General features: G+C 43.7%; 1 pseudogene; it reads right to left on the bottom strand.

The window, feature by feature from the left end:
* Positions 1 to 6,901: 6,901 nt before the first annotated feature.
* LOC115170705 (Ig heavy chain V region 6.96-like) lies at positions 6,902 to 7,363 on the bottom strand (annotated as a pseudogene).
* Positions 7,364 to 8,203: the final 840 nt, after the last annotated feature.

Genomic DNA, 8,203 nt, shown 5'->3' with positions numbered 1-8,203 from the left:
AAGGTTAATTGACCCAAAGTCCCACACGGTGACATGATATCATTGACGTGACGTGCAAACGAGTGATAGAAAACCGATCACGCAAATGTCACCATACCAATTTTAAAAAATCATAATAATAATAATTTTGGTGCGGGTGCCCCATGCCGCCCCCAGCAAGATGCCGTCCTGGGAGGCTGCCCATGTTGCCTATACCTAATTCTGCCACTGGTGAGCACAATAATAAACAGCAGAGTCCTCTTGGCCTATAAGAACTGTGTGATTGTGAAGATGTTCTCAGTCAGAGTGAACTGGCCTTTCATTCATGCTCCCAATCCATGCCAGGGCTTTTTCATAAGCTCCATTGTTCAGTGATAGTGCAGGGCTCACTGTAATGTCAGTCCAAGTGACCTATAATGAGAAGGCCAGAGCTGAGTGTCTGATTATAAAGGGATGAAGGAGAGGTAGACTTTGCATAGCCCGCCCTCTAGAGGTTTAAATAGAGATTGAGAGGGAGAGATCTTCTTTCAGGGTTGTTATTGGCAGCATTGTTTCTCAGGACAGAATTTATTGGGATAAATGCAATAAACTTGTTCCATCTAAACTTGTTCCATCTAAACTTGTTCCATCTAAACTTGTTCCGGACCATATATTCTTGTTCCATCTATACTTCTATAACATGTTTGACCTTCATGGTTCTGTGTTCAATATTGTACTAATTCTGTTAGCTGAAATTTGATATTTGGTTTCATGCAACCAAGCTCAACAAATTGAACGACATTACCCGATAGGCCCAAATGGTTTTGCATTAGATAATTCATTTGACTGAATGACTGCATATATTATTGATCCTGTTTCGGGCATTTTTCCATTGTCAGCTGACTTTGAATGGCTCTAAAATGTTCTGTGACAGTTTCATGAGGATATTCATACAGTTATCTTGACAGGTTGTCAGGTATATTTCATGCTTTTCAAGTAGTCATGTAAATTATGGTTATAATTAAGAGTATGATATGTCTACTCTCTCCTAGTGTTGGTGGGGCCATGAGATTCATGTTAACAGTGACTAGAGATCAGAATCACAGACTCTCACAGTGAGAGATGTGCTTGATCAGTTTATGTACATCACTTCAGCCTCCTGTGTCACTGTGTCTCTGGCACAATAATAAACAGCAGAGTCTTCAGTCTTCAGTCTTTTCATCTGGAGATAAACCTGTTGCTTACTATTCTCTCTGAAGATGGTGAACCGACTCTGAACAGACTGGGAGTAGTAGATAGTACTACCACTGCTAATATAGGAAATCCACTCCAGATCTTTTCCAGGAGTCTTCCGATCCAAGCTGCATTTGTATTTCCACCAAACCCAGAATATGCACACATCAGTTTGTGAGATTCTCTAGGCTTTTTACCACTGGTCTAGACTCAGTCAGTGTCTGACCCTGAACACCTGTGGAGAAAAAAAGTACTATTAGAGATAAGACCTGGACTCCACCTCAGCAAACATTCTGTTACAAATAAAAATGGTCTAAAAGTGTTCACCTGTCAATCCTATTGTCATCAGTAGAAACACACAGAGGTGTGGACTCGAGTCACATGACCTGGACTCGAGTCAGACTCGAGTCACAAATATGATGACTTGCAACTATACTTTCACTTTAACACCATTGACTCGTGACTTGACTTGGACTTGAGCCTTATGACTCAACCTGCCTTGATACCCTTCCCAAGCCCAAATATTAAAAATGATGCTATTAAAAAAAGTGTGCCGCGCATTAACTCTTAATTTAACGGATTACAGTTTGAATCAGACAGCAGCCAATCAAATTGTGCCAGCTGAGAAAATGTTGCGTGTGGCAGTGCAGAGGAACTTCGGCGACTGAATTCAGATGGAGCCCTTGGAAAGATGATACCCAAAATTATTATTTTCGGATATAAAGACTAAGCTGTATCAACAAAAAAATGGATTGCAACTTGCAAAACATGCGGGAAGAAAATGACAGACGGAGGCGCAACAACTTCCAACTTTCTTCGACATTTGAAGCTGCTGGGGGTCTTTCTTATGGCTACCCATGTATTTCCATGGAAATATAAAGTTTATTTGGAAAGTAATAAATATATTTTTAAATGCATTTGTGATTTGCGTAAATGTAATATACTAACTATTACTCTTGTTAAAAATATGAAATGGTATTACATTTGGTGACGAGCACATTATGACTTTAGGACTCGAAACTCAAAGTTTAGGACTTGAGACTTGACTTGATGCTTGACGGTCTTGACTTGAGACTTGACTTGATGCTTGACGGTCTTGACTTGAGACTTGACTTGGACTTGCCTGTCTTGACTTGGGACTTGACTTGGGACTTGAGTGCTAAAACTTGAGTCTTACTTGTGACTTGGTCCCACCTCTGGAAACACAATAGTAAACGTCTTGATGAACTCTAAGTACAATATCTCTGTTCCTCTCCTCCACTCTGCAGTGAGATAAATAGTGATGGATGAGGTCAGAGTTTTGCATTGAGTCCTTATAGGGCAGTAGGGAACAGGAACATATAATGTATATGCCATAATATAATATTTACTATTTAACAGACGCTTTTATGCAAAGTGACAGTCATGTGTGCATACATTTTACTTATGCGTGGTCCCAAGGATCGAACTGACAATTTTGGGTTATATGTCTTAAAAACATTACTATTCAAGTGAATGGATAACATTTGAATATACATTGTAACAAGGTGAATTAATCCCCACATTTGTGTTCGTTGTTTTGTTCGTTTTTATGGCCGACCAGCACCAGGACAATTTTTAAATGTGCTTTAGACATGTTTCATGATGGAGGGGATTACTACTGCTTTATCAGACAATCACACATTTACATGTCTTTCTATGATTTAACCTAGCTCACCCTCTAAAGGTTTGGAGAGAGATGGTTGATAATCTTGAAACTATTATATAGAAATAAGTTAACTAAATATCGTTTTCCTTTTATATAATAATTACATAATTCTTTTAGATGTTTGATGGAGTATGTTTGAGTATATTTGATGAATTGCAGTACAAATGAACATAGATCATACAGCAGCATATCATATCAGTTATTGCATATACAAAATGTACACAAGCCATTATGAGCATGTTTTTTACTCTTGGGACTAGAGGTTTTTGTACAGGTCCTGTGTTGGTTTGTATCACTGTGGTCGTCGAGCACAATAATACACAGCTGTGTCTTCAGTCTGCAGGTTCTGTCCTGTTAGAGTTGAAGTACTGCTGGACATGTCTCTTCGAAAGCTGAACTTGTTTTTTAGTGCATCGTTTTGGTAAAAACTACCACCACCCCAAATATAAAAAAGACATTCCATTGGTTTCCATACAGGCTGCCGGTTCCAGGCTACCGCATAGCTGTTGTCTGTGAGAGAATACCCAGAGATTGCACAACTGATAGTCAAAGTTTCTCCAGGCTTTACACTCAATGAGTTTGGCTGGTTGTGTTCAACACTACAGTGCACACCTGTAAAAAACAACAAAGCAATTGATTAGATTTGAAATAGTATGCATCGGTAATACTTGTTGAGGCTGCTGATAGAATTGCTTCTATTATAAATATGATTTAATTTTCTTTGGCATCATTTCATTCCATACCCACATCCAGAAGAACTTACAGGATACAGCTGCCAGCAGAAGCAGTAGAGAGGCAGGGAACATGGTTTGTTTTGAAGTTGAACTAGTGGTAACTGCTTTTACAGCAACTGAGTGAAAGACAGACAGAGACTTAAATACAGAGAGGAGAGTTGCTTTGCATAGAGTGAGAGTTGAGATGAAAGGGAGAGATAAATAAACGACTAGTATAACTGTGCATGCTTATTGGAATTGTTGTTGTTTTTTAGAACAGAATGAGAACAGCTGAATGTAACTATTGGCTTCCCCCAAGAGACCTATACTGTACTTGGTTCATTACAATATTTACTTTACAATAATAACCCTTATATGCTACCCAGAAGTGTAATGTTAGATATTTTGCAGATGTAATACCTCTGAATTGCATATATTTGAAATCTGATTTCATTCAAATAAGCTAACCTAATTGAAAGGCATTACAAAATAAATGGTTTGAGCTGCTTGACATTGATGGTAATTTTACTGAATGACCATATGTATTATTGATACTGTTGGTTATTAACCATTGTTAACTTTGAATGGCTTTACAGTTTTCAGTGAAATGTTCATGAGGATATTCATACAGTTATCTTACAAAAGATGACAGGTATGTGTTATGGACATTTGGGTTATAATTTAGAGTGTGATGTGTCTAGGCTATTCTTTCCCAGTGTTGGTGGGGCCATGGGATTGATGTTGAAAAAGACTGGAGCTGTCACGCCCTGACCTGAGAGAGATGTTTTATTTCCTCTATTTTGGTTAGGTCAGGGTGTGATGTGTGGTGGGCATTCCATGTCATATATTTCTTGGTTTTGTCTAGGTATGGTTTCCAATCAGAGGCAGCTGTCTATCGTTGTCTCTGATTGGGAATCATAATTAGGCAGCCCTTTTTCCCACCTTCAGTTGTGGGATCTTGTTTTTGTACAGCTCTGTGTAAGCCTGCAGAACGTAACGTTCGTTTTCCTTTTCGTTGTTTTTGTTTAGTGTTCTGAGTTAAATTAAAAGTAAACATGAGCACTTACCACGCTGCGCTTTGGTCCCCTTCTTCAAACGAAAGCCGTTACAGAAGATCCCACCACCAAAGGACCAAGCATTGTGGTCAGGACCAATGGACATGGGAGAAAATTCTGGACAGGAAAGGACCCTGGAGACAGGCTGGGGAGTATCGCCGTCCGAGGGAGGAGATTGAGGCAGCGAGAGCAGAGCGGCGATATTACGAGGCACTATACCAACCACGAGGCAAGCACGAGAGGCAGCCCCCCCCCCAAAAAATTGGCAGAGTCTGAGTACAGACCTGAGCCAACTCCCCGTGCTTACTGGGGGGAGCGAGTGACCGAGCAAGCACCGTGTTATGCGGTGATGTGCACTGTCGCCAGTGCGCTTTCACAGCTCGGTGCGCTCTGTGCCAGCGCCCCGCATTTGCCGGGCTAAACTGAGCATCCAGCCAGGACGGGTTGTGCCAGCAATACGCTCCAGTTCTCCAGTGTGCATCCACGGCCCAGTATATCCTGCGCCAGCTCTACACACTGTGTCGCCAGTGCACCTTCACAGCCCAGTTTGTCCAGTGCCAGAGCCCCGCACTTGCCTGGCTAAAGTAAGCATCCAGCCAGGACGGGTTGTGCCAGCCCTACGCTCCAGACCTCCAGTGCGCCTCCACGGCCCAGTATATGCTGTGCCTGCTCTGCGCACCGGCCTCCAGTGCATCTCCCCAGTCCGGTGAGACCTGTTCCGGCTCCACGTACAAAGCCTCCAGTGATGATCCATGGTTTGAAGCCTCTAGTGATGATCCATGGCACGATGCCTCCAGTGATGATCCATGGCCCAGAGCCTGTAGGGATGATCCATGGCACAAAGCCTCCAGTGATAATCCATGGCCCGGAGCCTCCTGTGATAATGCATGGCACGAAGCCTCCAGTGATGATCCATGGCGCGGAGCCTGTAGGGATGATCCATGGCACGGAGCCTTCAGCAACTGTCCCCAGTCCGGAGCCTCCAGCGACGGTCCCCAGTCCGGAGCCTCCAGCGACGGTCCACAGTCCGGAGTCTTCAGCGAAGGTCCGCAGTCCAGAGTCTTCAGCGACGGTCCGCAGTCCAGAGTCTTCAGCAACGGTCCGCAGTCCAGAGTCTTCAACGGCGGTCCGCAGTCCAGAGTCTTCGATGGCGGTCCGCAGTCCAGAGTCTTCAGCAACGGTCCGCAGTCCAGAGTCTTCAACGGCGGTCCGCAGTCCAGAGTCTTCGATGGCGGTCCGCAGTCCAGAGTCTCCAGCGGCGGTCTGCAGTCCAGAGTTTCCAGCGGTGGTCTGCAGTCCAAAACCTCCAGCGGGGGTTCCCAGTTCTGAGCCTCCAGCGATGATTCGCGGTCCGGTTCCTCCGGCGACGATCCATGGTCCAGTTCCTGCGGCGATGATTCATGGTCCGGTTACACAAAAGCGGAGGGATCAGCGGGCGGAGTGGGGGCTATGCCCCAAACCGAAGCCGCCACCAAGGATAGATGCCCACCCGGACCCTCCCCTATAGGTTCAGGTTTGCGGCCGGGAGTCCGCACATTTGTGGGGGGTACTGTCACGCCCTGAACTTAGAGAGATGTTTTGTTTCCTCTATTTTGGTTAGGTCAGGGTGTGATGTGGGGTGGGAATTCTATGTCATATATTTCTTGGTTTTGGCCAGGTATGGTTTCCAATCAGAGGCAGCTGTCTATCATTGTCTCTGATTGGGAATCATACTTAGGCAGCCCTTTTTCCCACCTTCAGTTGTGGGATCTTGTTTTTGTACAGCTCTGTGTAAGCCTGCAGAACGTAACGTTCGTTTTCCTTTTCGTTGTTTTTGTTTAGTGTTCTGAGTTAAATTAAAAGTAAACATGAGCACTTACCACGCTGCGCTTTGGTCCCCTTCTTCAAACGAAAGCCGTTACAGGAGCAAAGATTTGTCTCACAGTCTCATAGGGAACTCTTAGAAAAAGGTGTTATCTAGAACCCCAAAGGGTTCTTCGGCTGTTCCCATAAGAGAACCCTTTGAAGAACCCTTTTTGGTTCCAGGTAGAACCCTTTTGGGTGCCATGTAAAACCATTACCACAGAGGGTTCTATATGGAAACCCAAAAGGATTCTACCTGGAACCAAAAAGGGTTATTCTACGGGGACAGCCAAAAAAAACTATTTTGGAACCCTTTTTTCTAAGAGCATAGTGTGTGTGTTTAGAGAACAGACACGCCTCATTGCCTCTCATACTGAGATCAGTGTTGATCAGTTTTTGTATGACGCTGTAGCCTACTGAGTCACTGTGTTTCTGGCACAATAATAAACAGCAGTCTTCAGTCTTCAGGCTTTTCACATTTAAGTACAGCTGGTTTTTGGAGTTCTCTTTAGTGATGGTGAACTGGCCCTGGAGGGACTGGGCAAATATTGTGCCAGTGCCCCCATCAATTTGCCCAATCCACTCTAATTATTTCCCTGGTTTCTGACAGATCCAGTGCATGTAGTAGTTACCCATGGAGAAACCAGACACAGTACAGGACAGTGTTACTGACTCTCCAGGTTTCTTCACCACTGGCTCAGAGGAGGTGAGTGACTGTCCCTGAACAGCTGAAACACAGACAGAGAGTTTAGATGACTGTGACCCTCCAGCCAAGTAGCACAGCTCCCCTCCTGTCTCCTACACTGGACAGAAATAACTCCAGTTAACTCACCTGAGATGAGAGCCAGGAAGAACACACATTCTACAACTCTCATTGTGGGGAGGTTCTAAGACTTTTGAAACAAAGGTGTAGACTGAAAGTGACAGTTGTGAATGAGGGAGATGGTCTCTGGGGTTCAGTTATTATAGCAGACTATTGTAATGGGAGGAGACATTGGCTCTTGGTAAACAGAATATACTTGCATTTCCATGGGGTTAACTCGCTCAGGTCTATGCAAAGTTACATCCCTTTTGTCTATATAAAGTGGTGTCTGTCTCTCTTTCAGTAAGAGTTAAGAATCCAGCATCGACCAACCCAGCTTGAATACAAACCATGTTCCCTGCGTCTCTGCTGCTGCTGCTTGTAGCTGCATCATGTGAGTCTCCTTAGATTTTTGTTTTTGAAACTGAAAACGTTATTTGTAGTTCTATGTCAATATATTCCACTGTTAAATTACTTTTCTGATTACTCTGTAAATCCATAGATTGTTTTAATTCGTATTCTTCCATTGACAGGTGTACACTGTGGACTTGAGCTCACCCAACCAAGCTCATTGGATGTAAAGTCTGGAGAGTCTTTGAGCATCACCTGTAAAGTCTCTGGTTATTCTCTGACTGATAGCACCAACCTCTATGGAATAGGCTGGATCCGACAGCCTGTAGGAAAAGCACTTGAATGGATTTGGACCATCTATTATGATGGAAGCTCAAGATCTCAAAGTTCCATAAAAGACAGGTTCAGTGTCACAAAATACACTTCCTCCAACAAATTGTTTTTAAAAGGACAGAATCTGCAGACTGAAGACACAGCTGTGTATTATTGTGCTCGGTGGCCACAGTGATACAAACCAACACCAGACCTGTACTAAAACCCTATATGTATGTGATGAATCAAG

The sequence above is a fragment of the Salmo trutta genome, chromosome 32, assembly GCF_901001165.1.
Source record: "Salmo trutta chromosome 32, fSalTru1.1, whole genome shotgun sequence".
Classification (NCBI taxonomy): Eukaryota; Metazoa; Chordata; class Actinopteri; order Salmoniformes; family Salmonidae; genus Salmo; species Salmo trutta.
This window is presented reverse-complemented; position numbering and strand designations above follow the sequence as displayed.